This window comes from Rhinolophus sinicus, linkage group LG01, assembly GCF_036562045.2.
Source record: "Rhinolophus sinicus isolate RSC01 linkage group LG01, ASM3656204v1, whole genome shotgun sequence".
Taxonomy (NCBI): domain Eukaryota; kingdom Metazoa; phylum Chordata; class Mammalia; order Chiroptera; family Rhinolophidae; genus Rhinolophus; species Rhinolophus sinicus.
The window spans coordinates 168,284,713-168,306,180 of record NC_133751.1 but is presented as its reverse complement, the minus strand read 5'-3'; the positions used below and the strand labels follow the sequence as shown (position 1 = coordinate 168,306,180).

The 21,468-nt window shown below is 36.4% G+C and overlaps 1 pseudogene; it reads right to left on the bottom strand.

Moving 5' to 3' along the window:
- Positions 1 to 1,515: 1,515 nt before the first annotated feature.
- Positions 1,516 to 1,761, bottom strand: LOC109459746 (barrier-to-autointegration factor; annotated as a pseudogene).
- Positions 1,762 to 21,468: the final 19,707 nt, after the last annotated feature.

The following is a 21,468-nucleotide window of genomic DNA, read 5'->3' as shown; positions in this document are numbered from 1 at the left end:
GATAGCCAAGACACACATATATCATAGCTCCTAGCTCACAGGTACTTGACACATTCTAATTTCTTCTTTGCCTGTCTTGCGTATCTGCTTGGAGTAGGCATGGTATATACAGAGCTTTGACAAGCAGCCAAAGATCTTTGTCTTTAACTTGGTTGGCTATCAGAAATTACTAAAATTTATTTCCCACAAGAAAATAAAACCATGGAATAAAAGCAAAAATTCATACGTTAACTATAATTATGAAGTATTTTTAATATATAAACTCAAATTTAAAATATGCCTGGAGATGTTTAATGTCGAATCATTTTTTGTTCTATGTTCTGTATGCTTAAACTTAAGATTAATGACTCTAAATGGGTTATTCATTAATAATTAAAAGGTATGTATTTGTTCAAATTATATAAAATTCAAGTAGAATTTTAAAAAACTATGCATGCTATAAAATTAAGATGAAGTAATTCTAAAATTGGAAGAAAAAGAAAAATGACCAGAGATTTGTGAAACTTTAACTTTCAAAGTATGATAGAAAGAAATATATAAGATAAACAGACATGTGTTGATGTGTTCAATTTTCAGAATAAAATATTGAAGTATGCTATAGACATAATGATGGTAGATATGATATCTCTTCAATATGATGGCATTGACACAGAGGAAACTTCAGACATATTGAGATCTGGGGACAAGGTCTGCAGATTATAAGTCTATTTTACACTGAAATAGTCTGTCGTTTAATATGGAGCTGAAATAAAACCTTGAAAGAAATAGAATGGTATTTTTTTTTTTTTTGGTATTTTTTTATATTGAAGGTTGCTTTCAGTGAAAGTATACAAACATAGGAATTAAGTTTTCCCTTATTGTATAAAGTACATTATACATATTATGCATAGACATTCATATATATTTCTCCTTTATTATATAAGTGATATTTATGAACTTATTATTTGTCTCGTAGGATAGTTAAGGAAAGTGAACATGGTGTTTTGTTAGAAGATAATTTAATTGTTGGGAATAAGTAAGTGTACAGAAAACAAGTTAGGAAGAGTAGATTCTTTAGTATGAGTCCAAAAGATTCACTATGGCTTAGGTTTTCATAATTTCTTCCTCTCTCTCTCGCTCTCTCTCTCTCTCTTCTTTTTGATTTTAAAAAACTTAATAAGGACAGTGACTGTTCTGCCAAAAGAGAAGCCAAATGGCATACAATGGACCAGAGATGAGGGGTGAGGGCATTGGCCAGGAATCCACTCGAAATGCTCGTAATTATCAACATGAAATTGGCAGGGGAAGGAGAAGGGAAATGCACACAAGAGCGAGAATTCCACAAAAGTTGAAATAGTGAGAGGAGAGAACTCCCTGAAGACCCTGGAGGACGTCGCAGGTGAAAAGACAGCAATCATTTTCTTTGTGGAAGACAGGGAAGGAGCACCCACTTAGCTGCAAACTCTGGAGACTCAAGGCTGAGGCTAGGGATTGGGGGCTCCCCAGACAGCATCACAAGAAGGCCTCACACCACTCTCAGAGGCACCTGAAGCAGTCCTGGGACTGCTTGGCATTGGTGCTGCATGTGTCCTTTAGCCATTCCTGAAAGAGAACTTCATCTTTCTTTAGCGCCAGAAACTGGCCAAGGACCACAAAAGCCTTGTCAAAGCCCCTTTCCTCCATCTTCTTGCCCAGGACTTCCTCAGTCCCAGCCAGGCTCCCCACTGGCTTTCCCCCCATGCGCTCTGCCTCGAAATCTCCATGCTTTTGGGAGGTTGTCATCTTGATCAGGATTATTTGGCAGCTCCAGTTCCTGTAACGGCTATTCCAGAATATATTTCTTATTCCCCCCTTGTTTCTCCACTCTCTTTTTCTATAAAAGTATTTTGCTGGATTGTTCATGGTAGTTGACACTAGTTCAAAAAACAGAGAATTTGAAAAGAATTTCAGCTGATAATTTTTAAAACTAATACGTAAGATTCATAGTAAACTATTTGAATTATATTAATACAGAAGACAACCTAAAGTTGAAAACCTGTGTATTCTAGTTTAAATAAAGAGTAAATAATAAGTAAAAGTATAAATGAGATAATTTTATGAATAAAAGATTTGTGGTATATGGAGGTATATAACAGTACATAATATATAATAGAGGAAGTTGGCTTATAATTTGTGCCAGGGAAATCTTCCCCAAGAAAGTGCCATTTCAGTTGATACTGCAGGATAAATAAGAGTCAACTAAGCAAACAAGGAAGGAACAAATGTTTTATGTGGTGGGAACAGCATGTACACAAGTCTTGGCTGAAGGAAATATAGCATGTGTTATGGGTTGAGTTGTGTGTCCCCAAAAGATATATTGAAGTCTTAATTCCCAGTACATTATTTAGAAATTGGGTCATTTCAGATACAATTAGTTGTTAAATGAAGTCATACTGGAATAGGATTGGCTCTTAATCCAGTATAACTGGTGCCCTTATAAGAAGATGAGAAGAGACACATAGACACAGACAGACAGATGAGGAGACACTATTATGTAACATTGAGGGAGAGATTAAACTTGAAGCTGCAAACTAAGGAACGTCTAGGCTCCTGGCAACCACAGGATGCTAGGAAGAAGCCAGGAAGGAGTCTCCGCTGCAAGTGTTAGAGGGAGGTGTCTGTATCGACACTTTGATTTCATACTTCTTGCCTCCAGAACTCTATGACAATACATTTCTGTTCTGTTATTTTAAGCAACTCAGTTTGTGGTATTTTCTTGTGACAGCCCTAGGAAACTAATATAGCATGTTTGATAAAATAAACAAAACTAATGTAGCTGAAGATGGAGACTAAGGATCAGGGGCAGGACAGGATGGCAGGGGATGAAGGCATGCATGACCAGATCTTTCCTCAGTGTAGGCGTCGTAGGTCACGTGAAAGACTTCGATCTCCAAGATCAACAAGAATTACCACTTAGAACTGAATAATTTCAAACAAGTAGTGAACTTGATTAATTTGTGTTTTGAAAAGATTAATCTCAATTGGAGTGGACGCAAAATAAAGATTGAAAGACCACTTAGAAGGTTTTTACACTAGTTCCATGAAAAGTTAATGAAAAAGTGACTTGCAAATTGAATGTTTGTGTCTCCCCAAAATTCATATGTGGAAGCCCTGATCCCAATGTTACAGTATTCGGAGGTGGAGACTCTGGGAGGTAATTATGTTTAGATGAAGTTATGAACTGGAGCTCCCATGATGGAATTTGTGGAGAAAGAGACCAGAGCCCCCTGTCTGTCCATAAGCATGCTGGCTCCAAGGAAAGGCCAGGTGAGCACATACTGAGAAGGCAGCCATCATCAGGAAGAGGGCCCTCACCTAGCTCCACATCTGCTGTTGTCTTGATCTTGGACTTTCCAGCCTCCAGAACTGTGTGTGTCGTTTAAGCCACCCTGTCTCTGGTATTTTATTATAGTATCCTAAACTAAGACAGTGACCTAGGATTCCTGGAAGCCTAAAACCATTTTTCTTTGTCCTGTCATTTCTCTACAATTTTATTGTTCTTTGTTGAAGATGCTATTAAAAGCTGGAGTACTGAGCCACCACTTTGACTTACTTATTCTCTGGGTTTCTCCCATGAGTAGCTTGAATTCAGATCTGCCACTGGAGTTTTATTTATGTGAATTAAAATTTGTCCTTTATTGTTTAAGCCAGCTTGACTAGAGTTACAAAATGGTGAGTCCTTAACTGGTATGTTATTCTTCTATATTTGATGTTAAGTTTACTATTAAGTGTATGTCTCTGGAAGGGTAAGGGTGAGAGGTAGGTGTTAAGTATTGAGTTTGTTGTTGGTTAAATGAAGGATCATATATTAGGCCTTAGGCATTTTTCCATATAGTTGCAGATTGAGAAAGGAGCCCTGTGATTTAAGAATCTTCAAGTGAAAAATATTTGAAAAGAATAAAGATGAAATTCTCTGAGAATCATTCAAAAATATAGCAAGTCTGATGTACAAAGTTATTCAAGTAGCAACTTTAGGTTGCTCATTACTAGTGGTCATGGGGATCTGGCTCATTATTAGATCATTACTTTTGTCTTACTTAATTCATTTTATAATAGTATTGACTTCATCTCTTGTATCTTAGTGTCTTTTCCCTTGGTATTTAACCAGTCTGATCTATTTGGCGATTTAAATATATTTTCCAGGTCCTACCAGAGCATTCATTCCTGTGTATCTTACATTTCCCTGAATAGGTGTAGATTTTGAAAAAGTTGATTCTGGGGGTTCTTCATCATGAATCCATTTACCTTGCATCAGATACCTCCAACCATTGTCTTAGACACACATGTGACCACTGGTAATGAGAGTGCAAGATTTATTTCCCATTCCCTACTTCTTATATTTCAAGATACGTAGGAATCTTATTATTATGCATTATATAGATGCCACACTCAGGCTGGGTAATTGAGGAAAATGTAACAAACAAAATATTTACAAAGTTTAGCTAAAGCAGTGATGTATGTTACAGCACCCTGAAGCTACCCTGTTTCCCCGAAAATAAGACCTAGCCGGACAATTAGCTCTAATGCATATTTTGGAGCAAAAATTAATATAAGGCTGGGTATTATATTATACCAGGTCTTATATTATATTATACCAGGTCTTATAGTAAAGTAAGACCGGGTGTTATATTAATTTTTGCTCCAAAAGACTCATTAATGCTGATTGTCCGCCTACATCTTATTTTCGGGGAAACACGGTAGTAACAGCAGAGAGCCTTCACCAACCCTGGGCTTAAAGGTACCAGGAGAGGGCCTGTTTAACAGAACCCAGGGAAGGAGTTTTATGAGGAGGATTATCTGATGGAGGTTAGAGGGAAATCTCAGCCTTCTAGCTTACAGAGAAGGTTAGAAGAATATAGAGTGAACCTGGAGGGGCAAATAGAAGAGGGAGATGATAAGAGATAAGAAACATGGAAAAGGAAACTAGGATTGTCATTTCCAAAATGTCTCTTTTGTTTAACTGATGCATTATTGACTTTTCTCCTTTCTCTTTCTGACTTCTTCATTTCTATATCTTGCTAATTTAGCTCTCTTCCCAAATAAACCACTTAAATTCTCTCTGAGATCAAAGTTTGATGGCAGACTCCCTCCCACACAAAATAGAATTCATTAAAAGGATTTCCCCCCTCACAACTATTGTAGATTATGATACAAAATAAGAATGGACCAGAGATGAGGGGTCCTCATCTCTGTTGTATTCTACTCTTTCATAAGTTTTCCTGGGAATGAGAGAATTCTGGGCAATCTATTTGTTTGGAGGGGAGGAACTAGTCCCAGTTTGATGATTCATATTGCACATGGAATTAGAAAAAGGAGCTCCATTTATTTCTTGGACTATTCCTATTTTTGGTGGTTTAATTTAGAATTTAGATTCCCATGTTATATACAGCCTTCTAAAATAATAATGCAGTGTATTAGGGATGTTACAAACCTTACATTTAATATGTATATTTAACATGGACAATGTATTAAAACTGGGAGTCTTGCTTATTTGAAGTGAATATAGGGATCCAGTTTCCAAACCAAGACAAATAAGTACTTTTTGATTATGGAACCAGATTCCTTTAATTGATATAAAGAAGGAGAGAGAGAGAGAGAGAGAGAGAGAGAGAGAGAGAGAGAGAGAGAAGCTTATAAAGCCTTGAAGTGCTTTGGCATAAATTATTTCAAGATGTATGAATCCGAAGAGGATGTTATTTATTAGTTTGTACAACAATGTGTTCTATGTTACATTTGAGCTTAGTCCTTCTTGGCTCACCTGAAGTTGAATTTTGGGAACCTTATGTGTAAAAAACAAATTATTTTCTCTTTATTTTCCTCTTTTAGTATTTTGCAGTATTTTTTTGTGTGTGTGTTTGTGCCATGTTTTTATGGAATTGAACATTTTGTGTGCTTCCTTTGAGCTATTTAGTTCATGGCATCTTTTTCAGATTCTTGAGAGTATTACACAAGCTCCTCTTCAGACAACATTCTGGATATGATATTTTTGGCTTCTATTTAAGAAATGTAAATTCATTATTTTCTATTTCTTGTGGCATACTTCATTTAAATCCTGCTCTCCATCAAAAGATGTATTATTCATCCAAGAACTATCTAAAAATATTTCGTATGTGCCAATATGTATATGAAATATTGGTAATACAAAGACATTCATTATCCAATGGAGAAACTCTATTGTACCATAAAGAATGCGTATCTCTAGAACGGGCTATTTTAAACCATAATAGAATTGTAGCAGAAAGAGTCAGTGGCCTGCTCATATCCCTTCAATACACCTGAGAGGTCACATGCGAACAAACATACTAAATATTGATGCTTACTGCTTTCTTCTACCTAGGAGGTGGGGAGCTAATATAACAAAGAGTGGAACGGGGAGGAATAGGAGTAGATGAACAAATGCCTGTACCCCAGGAGGCAAATTCTGAGATGCATTCTAGGGCCCCTCAGAGGGGTCCCCACAGGAACTGAACCCCAGTTACCACATTAGCAACCAGTATTCTTTATTCACATTCTTCTTTCTCTTTCTCACTTGCCCATTCCTATACCTTGCTAACTGGGATCACTTCCTAAATAAACCATTTACACTTAAATCCTGTCTAAAGATCCACTTTGGGGAACTTAAGCTAAGATATTATTTAAACAGCTACAATTTAGGTATTCCTATTTTTAGGTGTTTCTTATTTTGACTTTTTTTCTTTTACCGGACCAATTATTTAGAAATGAGAAAATTTTTTGGCTGTCTTTGAAACTGTATTTTTAATTATCGGTCCCTAGGCTTCTTCCTGCCTTTGGCAAACTGAAAAATGACTGCCCCTGAAAAGCCAACAGTCCCCCAAAATAAATCATCACTTAACATCTTGTTGCCCCCACCATATTTCTGCCCCAGGCAAGTGCCAGAATGGAAGGTACAATATTCATGATTTCTGAAACAATAATGCTGACATTGTTATTTTACAAGATTATATATCAGGTGTGTATTTGTTTTCCTAGACTCTGCTTACTACTCCCCTTTGATTTTGCTCTAGTAGGAGACTTCCTTTGATATCAACTATTTTATCCTTATTTGTTTTCTTTTTGGAATATCTGACTCATTAGAAGGAACACATAGACATTTTTATATTTTTTCCATGAAAAAGAAAGTGTGATGTATACTACCAGCAAAATATATTTTCTTTAAACCCTTTCAAAATTTTTTATATGGGTCCATATTCTCATAAATATATATATAGATATAGCTATCTCCACACATATGTAATGGAAAGGAATAAAAGTAAGAAAAAGAGTATAGAAATATGAAGAATATCACAGTTTCGTTGTATTTTTCTTTCATTGATGTTTACAGTTTGAACTGTCCCCAAGAATAACAGAGTATCCTGTTATTGGAAGAATATTAAAATGCTTATTTTAACCTAAAATATCTTCTTCCATAATACTTCCAAGTTTCTTAAAACTCTCATGATGTCTTACAATTTTTGGAAGCTATTAAAAAAATATGTGATAAAGTACAAAGAAAATAAACTTCTTCCTTACATTTTCTCAAAAGATGCTCTAACAAAGGTCTTAACTGTATTAAATGATATGCTTATCATTTTAAAGTATGTAATTTCATTGCCTGTATGTTCAGGATCAGCTGGTTAATGTGTGAGCGTGAGCAAAACACAGAGTAACAAGCTCACTGGCTCCTATTGTAGCTCTCAGAGATCAGGGCTCTCCTAGGAGGCAGCCTAGCAGGGGGAGTACATGTCAGAAGTGAACCATGAGGCCAGGACAGTATACTACGGAGCTGAGACAGTTGAGTGAGGGCATAATTCCAGAGATGTAGGAAAACTGAAAAGAAGAATGGAAGATAAAAGTAGCATAAATTATTGAAAACGAGTCTGTCAGATTGTTTCCAGAACCAAGCCTGATGAGAGAGTAATCATTTATAGAGGGGTAATTATAGTGAAGAAAAAGAAATATGAAATATTGGGACTTATGATATAGGAATCTTTTGTTTCATTTCTTCAAGATTTCTTTCCTTCCTACCTATTATCTATTATCTTTCTTCTCCCTTGTTCTGTCCCTCTTCCCTTTTCCTCTTTCTCTCCTTTCTTCCACTTCTTTCCTTCCTTTCTTTCTTCATAGTTGTATACTTTTACATATATTCATATATTACTTTAAATTCTGCCATGTACAACAGGGAATAGAGACAACTGGAAATTTTAAAATGCTATGTACCTATAAAAGGTGTGATGGCATTGTATATGATCAATTGTCTAATAATGATTCCTAATTTCAATGAAAGAAATGAAGTGAAAGCAAAAAATTAAACAGAAAAAAATAAAATTTACAGTCAACCTATGTATGACAAGATTTTGGGAGAAATTATCACTAATGACCAGTGGGATGTGTCCAAACTGTCTGTGTTTTACTCCCAGGACAGAGCAAATCCGCTAGTTCAAAAGAATGTGGGAAGATGCTTTTATTCTGACACTGGTGTAAAAATTCAAAATTTATACCAAAGGAAAACTTCTTTCTGCTGCATTAATTTTTTTGAGATAGAAAACTGAAAACTGTTGTGCCTGTTTGCTACGTATTAAGGATTCCCTCCCCCCCGCCATATCTTGTCTAAGACACAAAGGTTTCAGGGAGGACTTTACAGGAAATGGGGATGTGTGAGAACAACAATGATTTATAGATTTATTGGAGCTGAGGTCTCCTCAAGTCATGTGGAATAGGTGGGAGCTGCGATTTAGAACAGTATCTTTTCCTGTATCCTACCTATTTTGTGTTAGATAAGCAGTAGGTGGGTACAGGAGATGATCTCAATTTGCAGTTGCATTACCAGTCTTGGTGAATGCTCCAAGACGTGGTGGAATTTGGATTGAAAACTGAGCATATCAATCTGCCATCCAATGTAGGTTGTGGGATTTGATTCAACTGGACCTCAAATTATGAAGATCAGGACCAAAGACAATGTGCACACTCTTTATTGGCAAACCCTGAATATAAATAGAAATTTTGTATAAAGTCACATAAAGATATACTGCCAACTGGTTTGGTTATATATCACTGTAGAGCAAACTACCCCAAAAGCTTAATAACTTAAAAAACAACATTTTTATTGTGATCTGTGGTTGACTAGACTCAGTGCCATGTATGCTGGGTGGGACTGGTGCCATTTATGGGCTTGACTAGGCTGGAACATCCAAGATGGCTTACTCACATGGTAGTTAATGATGCTAATTTCTTTCTCCCCCATTGTATAGTAATTCTAAGATTTGGGGCGCTTGGTCCCACCCCTGGCTCCATAGGAGGGTCTGTCTCCTTTGCCAGTGATTGGTTTAGGCCAAACCAGTTAGTTCCCATTGATTATGGAGATTAGTTGAGGGATGGCATAATAAAAGTGACTGAGTACTTTTGTTTGGTGGTTGTAGGAAAAATCCTTCTCTAGTTTTCTTTGGACGAGGCTTGTTTGCTGATCATAAACATATCACAATCATGAGGGAAGTCAGACTAAGTAGGGAGCAAACCAAGAGACACATGTAGAGCTGAAGCCCTGATCAAACAGTGCCTGACTCTGCCATATCTCCAAATACTTGAAGAACTGAACTGCTAAATCCACTATATTGTTTAAGCTACTGTGGGTTAAATTTTCTGATACTTGAAAGAGAAATCATTCTCACTAATAGACACAGCTAAAACAAATGACAAAAAAAGAGTGAATGATAGGATGGGCATAGTGATGGTTACTTAAGGAGGGAAAAAGAAATATATAAACCCTTGGAAATGTGAATAAACGATTCAACAATAAATAGAGAAAATTAGTAAGGTGATATGATAAATAAAGAGGCATTTGTATCTTGGGAAAGGATAATAGCAACAACAATAATAATAACAAAGACTGAGTGCATACTGTGCTATTCTAAGAATTATGCGTGTTTTAACATTTTTAGTTTTTATGAAGAACACTATAAGTAAACATTGTTTTAAGCTTATTTTAATGATGAGGATTATGAGGGAAAAGAAGTTTAGTAACATATTAGTCATGGCAAGAGACCCCATGTTTTACTATGTGTAATTTAATGAAAATATTTTGAAATTCTTGATGATGGAGAGATGTTCTTGGATTATCCATGTTGCCAAAATCGATTCAAGAGGAAAGGGAAAATCTAGACTAATAATTGTGGAGGAAATTTGAAATTACTGAATTATTGATTCTAAAAAAGACTATGGGATCAAATGATTTTATTGGTGAGTTATAAAATACAGACAGTCCATTTACAAAATCACTTGATTTATATTATAATGTTATTATAATCCTGTTGTCAAAAGCTGACATCATACAACAATGATAAACTATTTCATGAATGTAGCTACAAGTATCCTAAATGAAATATTTTCAAATTATATTCAACTTTACATTTAAATATATTACTAGTACCAAATGGTAAACACCCCTGTGTCTAGGCTACTTCAATTCTTATGTTATTATTATTTGTATTAAAATAGATTTCCAGCTTGAAGATCAGCTGCTCACATTTCTGAAATGTAATCCACCTTGATTATGAATGGTGCCTCCCTCTGCAGAGCTATGGTCAATCAATTCATAATAAAAGCATAGCGCTTGAAGATATAACACAAAGGGAAATGTAACAACAAAGGGAAAATGACATTTCCTGGCAAGCAATTCCACAGCCTCCCACTGATCAAAGAGCAATGTCCTTATCTTGAATTTCCTACACAGTATAATTCCAATGGCGATGGAATGGAAAAATGGGAAAACCTGCACTTTCTATGAATATCTTTATATTTCATGCGATTGATTCAGAAACAGGCTCCTAGGGCTGCCAAATGGAAATGACTTCTTACTATTTCAAGTATAATAATTAGAGTTTTTATGTATATATGAGGCTTTTTAACATGCAGATTTTATGAAAATGCCATGTATTTTAATATTTAAGTCATCAATAAAAATATTTTCTAGGGAATTATCTAGGTAGTTTCCTTGATACATATCATCACACAGAGTAATCTCTGTACTATAAGCAATTACTAATTACTCCTACAAGATTATGGTCTAAATCATACTTACTATCTTGTTTATGAGTATGTTATGAGAGTCCCAGTCAAAGCCTTGTGAAGCCAAGATATATGACTTCATTTGTTCCCCCACGTTGATAAGGCTGTCACTGGGTAAAGGGGAATTTGATTGGACTGACATGATTTGTAGTCCACCAAGTCATGCTGGTTATTACCCTGCCTCCTGTGCTTTCCAGAGCTTTGCAAATTGCTTGCTGGGGAATTTGTTCCAATATCAGGACAGATATTGAAGTTAAGGCAAACTGATCTCTAATTTCAAAAGTGCCTCACTCTTCAACTGCTTTCCTTCCAGCCTCTTTGAAAAGAAGAGTTACCCACCTGACACTAGACTTATTGGGGGGATCACTTCATAAATTATATAAATGTCTAACCACTACTCTGTATACCTGAAACTAATATAAAATAATATTGAATGTCAACTATAAGTTTAAAAAATAGTCAATGGGTTATAAAGTACAGCATAAGGAATATAGTCAATAATATTGTAATAACTATGTACAGTGTCAGATGAGTAATAGGTTTATTGGGGTTATCTCTTTGTGAGTTATATAAATGTCTAATCACTATGTTGTTTTGTACACCTGAAACTAATAAAAAAAGAAAAGAAGAGGTATATTTTACCTGTTAGAGGTTCAAGTTATTTGGCTATTGTACCTCAAAACATATAGCTCATAGTTGTTAAAATTTTAGTAAAATCCTTACCTTAGTCATATGTCATTTATAGTTGATTGATATTTCAAATTATCTGGCTTTTTGAAGTAATTTCGGACCATATTCCTCTGTATTTTGTTATATCACAGATATGTGCCACAAATTTCAGTCTTTTTTTTTTTTTTTTTTTTGTAATAGTCATTGATCTTAGGTAGGTTTCTTTTTGAAAATGAACTTGAAAATCTTTCTAAAGTTTAAGACTATATGAAAAGATATAGTTGTTGTCACAATCCCCACCCACCGACCTGGGTTTGAAAAAGTGATCATATGCAATATCATGAAAAGTAGCAGCATTTTCAAATGTAAAAATGAGCATTCTGGTTCTCTGGTTGTTCTTATTCTGTTTTTAATTCTTCAAACTTGTCATAATGCCTCAGCTGAATTTTCATTTTGCTCCTCCTGTTTCTCTCCCTTCTTCCTCTCCCCCAGTACATTTCCTCCCTCTCCTTTTCCTCCTCCTTTCTCTTCTTTATGTCATGATTATTAGCATTTCTGTTATTTTTCATTTTAACTTCTGTTGACATTCTTCATTATTCCATATTTAGTCAACTTCTCAGAACCTACAAGGAAAATGATGGCAACTCTTATCATCCTGTAGGGGCTGGTGAAAATAGGAAGGGAAATAACTTTCCTAGAAATGGAATAAGTAATTTCCAAACCCACATATTTCTAGGCATTCTCCCCTGGTACCTAACTGTGATTTGGGCTGGCGGAAATAAGAAGGGAAATAACTTTCCTAGAAATGGAATTAGTAATGTTATCAGTCACACTTGGAACTGGCTTATTTCACTTAGCATAATGGTCTCAAAGTTTATCCATGTTCTAGCAAATGACAGAATTTCCTTTTTTTTTTTTTTTTTTTTTTTTTCTACAGCCATGCTGTAGCACAAGAACTTCCTTCTCTTTGAAGGCTGGATAATATTCCATTGTATGTATATATACTACCTTTGGTTTATCCATTCATCTGTTATGGGCTCTTGTTTCTTCCACCTTTGACTCTTGTGAATGATATTGTATGAATGTGGGTGTACAAAGGTCTCCTTAAGATCCTTCAATTCTTTTGGGTTTTTACTCACAAATAGAATTCCTGGATCGTATGGTAATTCTATTTTTAATTTTTTGAGAAATCCCCTTGCTGTTTTCCATAGTGGATACATTATTTTATGTTCCCACCAACAGTGCACAATGGTTCCAATTTTTCCACATCCTTGTCAACACTTGTAATTTTTTGTTTTTATGGTAGTCGCTGGTAAATGTGTGTAGCCTAAACTTTTAGGCTGTTGCTTATCTTTTAGTTATGTGCATATGTTTTTATTTTTATTGAAGCCATGTTGATCAATTAAAAAAAAATGGCTTACTTAGAAAGGAAGGTTTGCACTAACTTCAAGATAAAAAAAACCCAAAAAACTCAGATATTTAACTATCCCTTTTCACTGAATACAAAATTCAGAGTTGATAATTATTATTTTTTTCAGCACTTGAAGATATTCTGCCACTTCCTTTGGCCTCCAATGTTCTGATAAGAGATTATGTTTTCCTTACCAATAAGATGCTTTTTCTCTTTTATTTCTTTCAAGATTTTTCTTTGTATTTAGTTTTTCCAAAATTTGATTATGATGTGCATTGCTATGGAATTCTTTGAGTTTATCCTGTTTGGATTTTGTCCAGCTTTTTGAACTTGCAGGTTTATGCCTTTTGCCAAATTTAGGAAATTTTTAGCCATTATTTATTTGGATACATTTTAGTGCTATCATTTTCCTTTTCTACTTTTGAGACTCCTCTAATTGGAATGTTAGATCTTTTGTTATAACCCTACAGGTCCTTGTTCATTCCCCTCCTCTCCCCCCAATTGTTGTTCAGATTGGGTAATTTCTCTTTTTTCATATTCAAGTTCACTGATTCTTTCCTCTGTCCTCTGCATCTCTAGATTCTGCTGTTGAACCCATCTGTTGAGGGTTTTTTGTTTTTTTTAAATTATCATATTTTTGAATTCTAAAATTTTCATTTGAGTTTTCTTTGCTGAGACTTTCTATTTTCTTCACTTGTTTTAAGTGTATTTGTATTTTCTTGTTCAAGCCTTTTTATAATGGCTGCTTTAAAATCATTGTCAGATAATTCTAATATCTGCATCATCTGGTTGTTGGCATCTGTTGACTGTGTTTTCTATTCAAGTTGAGATTTTCCTCAACTTGAGGGAGCAGGGGTGGAGTAGGAAGGGGAATGAACCAAGGACCTGTAGGGGTTATAACAAAAGATCTAACATTCGCATTAGAGGAGTCCCAAAAGGAGAGAAGGAAAAAGGTAGTGCTATTCAAGTTGTTGGTATGACAAATGTTTTTTGATAAAAACCTGGACAATTTGGGGTATTGAGTTTTGTGAATCTGGATATCATTGGGTTTTAAGAATCTGGACCTTCTGTTTCAACAGGTCTCTGACACCAGTGTGATGGGGAAAAAAGGGTGGCTTCTTATAGTTGCTAAGTAAAGGTAGAAATGAAGTTTCCCCACATCACCTCAGTTGATCCTGGGATGTAGGAGTGATGCTCCTTATTATTGTTGGATAAAGGTAGAAATTTAGACTTTGTAATAGGCTTTCGCTGATACCACTGTGGCTGGGAAGAGCAGTGTGCCTTGTTACTGTACCCCACATAACCCCCACTGATACCAGAATGGTGGGGGAATGGAATGGCCTCAGTATTGCTGAGTGGTGGTGAAAGTCCTGACTCTCCATCAGATCTCCTCTGATACTACACCAGCATAAGGCGAGAGCGCCACCTCGTTGAACTGGGTGTGAGTGGATGTCCAGGTTTTTAATCTGGTCTCTACTGACACCTTGGTAGTGTTCCCATCAGCTGCCCACATGCCCTTCTGTGACACCACCCTAGGTCCCTCCTCTGGCCTCCCAAAGGTAGAAATCTAGATTCCACACTCAGCCTTTGCTGGCATGGTTGAGCTGGGGTCACAGCCTTTTTTTTTTTTTTTTGGTGTGTGTGTGTGCGTGTGTGTGTGTGTGTGTGTGTGTGTGTGTGTGTGTGTGTGTGTTTGGCTGGAATAGAGTGGTTATTGGCTGAAATTTTCTGTTTTGCTAGGGCGCCATTTACTGGTCCCTTGGCTAGAGAGAACAGGCTTTTCTTGGAGTTCTTTTGGTCTATGCATGTTGCCATTTCCAGGTCCCTCACTTCTCTGTCACCTAGTCTGGGATATATGAAGCAAAAATGAAGATAAAACCCAGGAACGTCACTTCCACGGCCTCTTTGGATACTGAGGCCCTAGTTCATCTGTCTTTTCTCCACCTTTCAGCATCTTATGTTTGTTTTATACATAATGTCCAGAGTATATTGCTGTTCACAGTGGCAGTAATAGAAAAAGTACAGTGGATTCTTGTTCTTTGTAGTTGTTATGTTCTGTGAGTCACTGTGATCACTGAATTAGCAAATACTGAACCACTGTTGCTACAGGAAATACAGGGTTAGGGTCCTATGAGCCTCTTGTCTCAGTATCTTCATCAACTGATCAATACATAACCTTGCTTTATGTTTAGAGTCACCTTACTTAATATATATTGTTGATTCATTAACATTTAACTCACGATCAACAGCCCTATAACTCATGCCTGAACAGAGTTTATCTAAAACTTATGTGTTATCTCTGTAAGGTATGTCATAGCTTTCTTGAACTTAGGAACACTAGACAGCACTTTCATACTGCGCTTGGGGGCTATTTTAAAGAGCTAACTTACCAAGAGAAAGCATAAAAATGCAGAAAAAATGTCTAAATAGACTGTGAGAATGATATTATAAGAGCTAAAAGAAGAAGACAGTATCATCTTATTTGCTGTTATCTGGGAATATGCACATTGGGTGACTCACATTTCTATTGCTCTGCACATGTCTGCAAATGACCACAAAGTACCCTGAGTACTGATTTTGGGGTTACAAATGCGTTTTAGAGAGTAGGCCAATTCATAAACACAGAATTGGCAAATAATGTGGGTTGATTATGTAACTATTCCATCTTTCCAGATGAGGAAGTCAACTATCACTTTTATAATTTTATATTTCCTTGTAGCTCTCTATTTAGTTTTCCAAATCAAAGTGCTAATTATTAAATACCTCTAATGTTCAAGACATATTTTATGTTAAATATCACTTTAATGTTAACTGTCATTGAATCAGTACAGGGTATTCAGCCAGAGAGATGCATCTCTTAATATGGAAATGTTAGTTTACTACCGAAATACTTCCCAGCCCACTGATTCATCATCTCCTCTTTGTACAGAATTAAACCATCTGGACAGTTTAATTATTTTAATTGATCATTGTAAGTAGTCATGAACAATTCTGGATAAAAGCTCCAAGTTCAAGTACTTTCTTCTTTCTACATTTTTCTTATCTTCATTTCTCATGTAAAAATTAATAACCTTCCAAATTTAAGATACTCAAAAGTACTATAGTCACTAAAGTGAAAAAAAATATTAGTTTACATGGCCTTCTACACTTGAAACTATCTGAAAAAATATGTAGTCTGTTTGAAGTCTTTTGTGAAATCCCTTGTGAGACTCAACTGTTGACTGTGGTTAGAATACATTCAAAAGTAAAATCAGATTGCATCATCACTATCGCCTGCTTATACACTAGTTAAGAAACATGTGCTCCTGAGGCTGAAGCTGGCTCAGCTACACTCTCATGTGGGCTTGTCAGAAACATTAGTTACCATTTTGCAGCTGGTTTCAAATTCAGTTGCTTCAATACAAGTGCAGATGCAATGGCTTACCCTTATTATATTGCCCCAGTTTAACCTCCCATTTGTAGTATATTATATACTGGGTTGAATTCAAGATTCTGGATTGGCTTGAAATAGAGGAGACTTCAAAATAACACATTTGTGACCCTCCCTGTCATGCAGGGTGTCATGAGGGGTCTCTGGTCCCGCTCCCCGCTTAAGAATGCAGGATATGGTGAGGCCAAAAAGGAACACCCACAGAGACACGGATAGGGGAGTAATACCACCATATTCTTGATGGCGGCTGGGTTGGAGACACAGGAAGCAGGAGCCACACGATCCGCAGCCTGCCGTCCGCTTCTCCGCCAACCAACCAACCCCTTGCTATCTGCAATCCGCGCTTGCCAGCCACCATCTTCTTGCTAGCCCCCATTTTGCTGCTAGCATAGCCACGGCAGTTATATTAGTGGCTAATGGCTCACTGGTTACAGCTGACAGCCAAATAGCCACAGCTGATGGCCATCCAATCACAGTTGATGGCCATTTACTACCCGAGTGAGCACCTTTCCACGTGAGGATGAGAGCCTGGAAACTGCACTCCTGGCTCTGTCCCCACACTCCCTTATAGCTTGCTAATTGTGTTATCATTGTATCTTTTGGACCTCTGAATCTATTGCAAAGGTGTTTTTAGCCCTTTAAACTATCACTGAATCTTATTAAGAAAAAGGCAAGGAAAAAATATTCTTAAATATATATATATATATATATATATATATATATATATATATATATATATTTTTTTTTTAATAAAACAAGGGTTATGCCATCCCCAAAGATATTTTTTTGATTTTTATTTATTTACTTTAAAATTCAATATATTTAAACCAAAAAAAAAAAAAAAGCCACCCTAAAACAGTCCATTTATTTCTGGTACCTCTCACCCCATGCCTCTGGTAACAGAGAAACATTGGTAGCTATTTAAATCATTGGAATTTGTTTAATGTTGTGATTTTAACTTTATTTGTTGTTTAGAGAGCTAATTGACTCAACAGCTTATAATGAGGAGCCATCTATTCAGCCATTTCAACTTCTCTAATATCTGCTCACTTTTTCCTTTAGTAGTAGAAGCTCCATTTTTAGTTGAATATATAGATGCTTAGCATAGGATTACATTTCCCAGTCTTTTGATTAAAATTCTGTTGAATATAAACAGGAATTTTGTATTTACCTTTTTAGACGTTTACTTAAAATAGGGGTACAAATCTTAGTCTGTTCCTTTTTCCTGCTGACAGATCTGCCTATATGTTTTTGGAGCTCTAGCATCCATCTTAGGCCTGTGTGAGAAGCACATACTGAGCACAGCAGAGCAGCAAAATATCCCTCTTGACTGGATGAAGATCCCGTGTAATTTTCTGATTATCTGTTTCCAAACTCCTTTTATATACAAGAAAAATGAGCTTTTATCTCATTAAACCACTGTTAAGTTAGGTTTCATCACTTACAGCCAAACCTAAACTGACAGTCTGTGCTGTATGTAATGATTAAAAACAAAACAAACAAGACATTTTTTTATTTTTTAAACTCCACAATATATAGGTGGCAGTTTCTGAACTTTCTATACTATTGCATTCATAATTCTGTAAATGTCTTCACAAATCTGACACTGCTAGTCACGAGATGTGAAATACAGCCCAGGGAATATAATCAATGTAATACAGATTATGTAGAGTGCCAGATGGGTACTGGACTTATTAGGGGGATCACTTCATAGACCGTGTAGATGCCTAACCACTGCACTGTATACCTGAAACTGATGTAGAATAATACTGAATGTCAACTATAATTATATATAGACAGTCCTGGGGTATAAAGTTCAGGATACAGAATATAGTCAGTGGTATAGTAATAGCTATTAATATATACAATGTCAGAGGGGTAGTAGACTTGGAGGAGGGTTATCACTTTGTGAGGGGTGCAAATGTCTAATCATTATGTTGTTTTGTACACCTGAAACTAATAAAAAGAAGAAGGAGAAGGAGGAGGAGGAGGAGGAGGGAGAGGAGGAGGAGGAGGAGAAAAGATCCTTATATTTACAACATATTTTTAATATCTGGTGGGATAAAACTTTTAATATCTGGTGGGATAGACTTGTGAATTTCTTTTTTTTAAAGATTTTTATTAAAAAACATAGCTAACATATTATATTAGTTTCAGGAGTACACCATAGTTATTCCACATTTATATGCCTAAAGAAGTGATCACCATAATAAGTCCAGCAACCATCTGACACCATACCACGCTATCACAATATTATTGACATATTCCCCATGCTGTACATTACATCCCCATGACTTATTTGTTTCATACCTGGAAATTGGGACCTCTTATTCCCCTTCACCTTTTACCCTCTTTATCAATTTTTCAATTACAGTTGACATTCAGTATTATTTTATATTAATTTCAGATGTACGGCATAGTGGTTAGACATTTATATAATTTAAGAAATGATCCCCCTGATTAGTACTATACGTAGTTATTACCATAGTATTGACTATATTCCCTATGCTTTACATCACCATGACTATTTCTTAACTACCAATTTTTACGTCTTAATCCCTTCGCCTATTTCACCATTCCTTGCAAACTCCTCCCATCTATCACCCTAATAATTCTAATACGCGTCTGACACCATACATAGTTATTACAATATTATTGACTATATTCCTTATGCTATACAATAAATCTCCATAAATATTTTGTAACAACCAATTTGTATTTCTTAATCCCTTACCTTTTTTTCACCACACTCCTTAACACACCCTTCCATCTGGCAACCATCAAAATGTTCTCTATATCTCTGAGTTGTTCTTGTTTTGCTTGTTTATTTGTTCTTTAGATTTCACATATAAGTGAAATCACACTGCATCTGTCTTTCTCTGTCTCGATACTTCACTCAGCACAGTACCCTCCAGGTCCATCCATGCTGCCTCAGATGGCAAGAACCCATCCCCTTCCCTAGCCAAGCAATATTCCATTGTATATATGTACCACTTCCTCTTTATCCATTCATCCATCAACGGACACCCAGGCTACCTCTACATCTTGGCCATTGCAAACAATGCTGTAATGAACATATGAATGCACATGTCCCCTTGAAGTAGTATTTTGGGTTTCTTTGGATAAATACCCAGAAGTGGGATTACTGGATCCTTCTTTGTCTTTTGTTGTAGCCTTTGTTTTAAAATCTATTTTGTCTGGTATAAGTATTGCTACCCCAGTTTTTTTTTTTTTTTCCCCTTGAAAACTTTCCCCCTTCCTTTACCCTGAATCTGTGTGTGTCTTTTGATCTGAAGTGAGTCTCTTGTAGGCAGTATATATAAGGGTTTTGTTTCCTTATCCATTCAGCAACCCTATGTTTTTGATTGGAGCATTTAATCTATTTACACTGACAGTAATTATTGATAGTTATGTAGTTATTGCCATTTTATTACTCAATTTTTGATCGTCGTCGTTGTTGTTGTTCTTCTTAAAGAAGTTCTTCTAAGATATCTTGTAATACTGGTTTGGTTGTGATGAACTCCTTTAGCTTTTTCTTGTCTAGGAAGCTCTTTATCTGTCCTTTGTTTTTAAATGACAGCTTTGCTGGATAGAGTAATCTTGGTTGTAGGTCCTAACTTTTCATCACTTTGAATATTTCTCGTCAATCCCTTTGGGCCTGCAAAATTTCTGTTGAGAAATCAGCTGACAATCTTATGGGGGCTCCCTTAGAAGTTAGTAGTTGCCTTTCTCTTGCTGCTTTTAGGATCCTCTCTTTGTTTTTAACCTTTGCCATTCTAGTTATAATGTGTCTTGTTGTGGGCCTGTTTGAGTTTATCTTGGTTGGGACTCTCTGCACTTTCTGTGTGTGTATATCTATTTCCTTCACCAGATTAGGGAAGTTTTCCATAATTATATCTTCAAAGAGGTTTCAATTCCTTGCTTTCTCTTGTCTCTTTCTGGTACCCCTACGATGCGAATATTGTTATGCTTGATGTTGTCCTAGAGGTCCCGTAAGCTCTCCTTTGCTGTTCTGGTTTGATGATTTCTGCTGCCTTGTCTTCCAAATCTCTGATTCAGTCCTATGCTTCATCTTGTCCTCTGGTGATTCCTGCTAGTGCATTCTTCAATTCAGTTACTGCATTCTTCACTTCTAACTGGTTCTTTTTTATGTTTTCTGCATCTTTTTTATGCTTACTATCTTTTTGTTGAAGTTCTTACTAAGGTCATTGAGCATCCTTACAATCAGTGTTTTGAACTCTATCTCTGGTAGGTTGCTTGCCTCTATTTTGTTTAGTTCTTTTTCTGGAATTTTCTCCTATTTTTTCACTTGGGATGTATTTCTTTGTTTCCTCATTTAGGCTGCCTCTCTGTGTTTGCGTCTATGTATCAGGAAGTTCTGCTACATCTTCTACTATTGCCGATGGTCTTATATAGTAGGTGCCCTGGGGGACACAGTGGCACAGTCTCATTGGTCACCTGTGCTGCATGCTCCAGGAGTATCACTTGTGTGGGTTGTGTGTGCCCTACTGCTTTAGTTGAGCCCTGATTGCTGTTGGCACATCAGTGGGTAGGATAAACCCTTAGGCTGCCTGGCTGTGGGGTTTGACGACATCCACAGCTAATGGGCTGCTATGTGGGGGGCTTACCCCATGGAGCAGCATTGGCCCCTGTTGAGATTACCTTCAGGAACTACTTGGGTGGTACTCTGCTGTGCTGAACCCAACCTCCAGGTATGTTGGTTCTGGGGTTTCTTGGGAGGGGGTCGGTGCAGAACCAAGTCAGCTACGGCTTATGACTGGCCAGTGACTACCTGGTAGGAGCTATAAAATGATCCACAGTTGGTTGCTGCCAGTGCTTGAGCTGGAAGTGGCCATATTATGAACTGAGGGTATCTGCA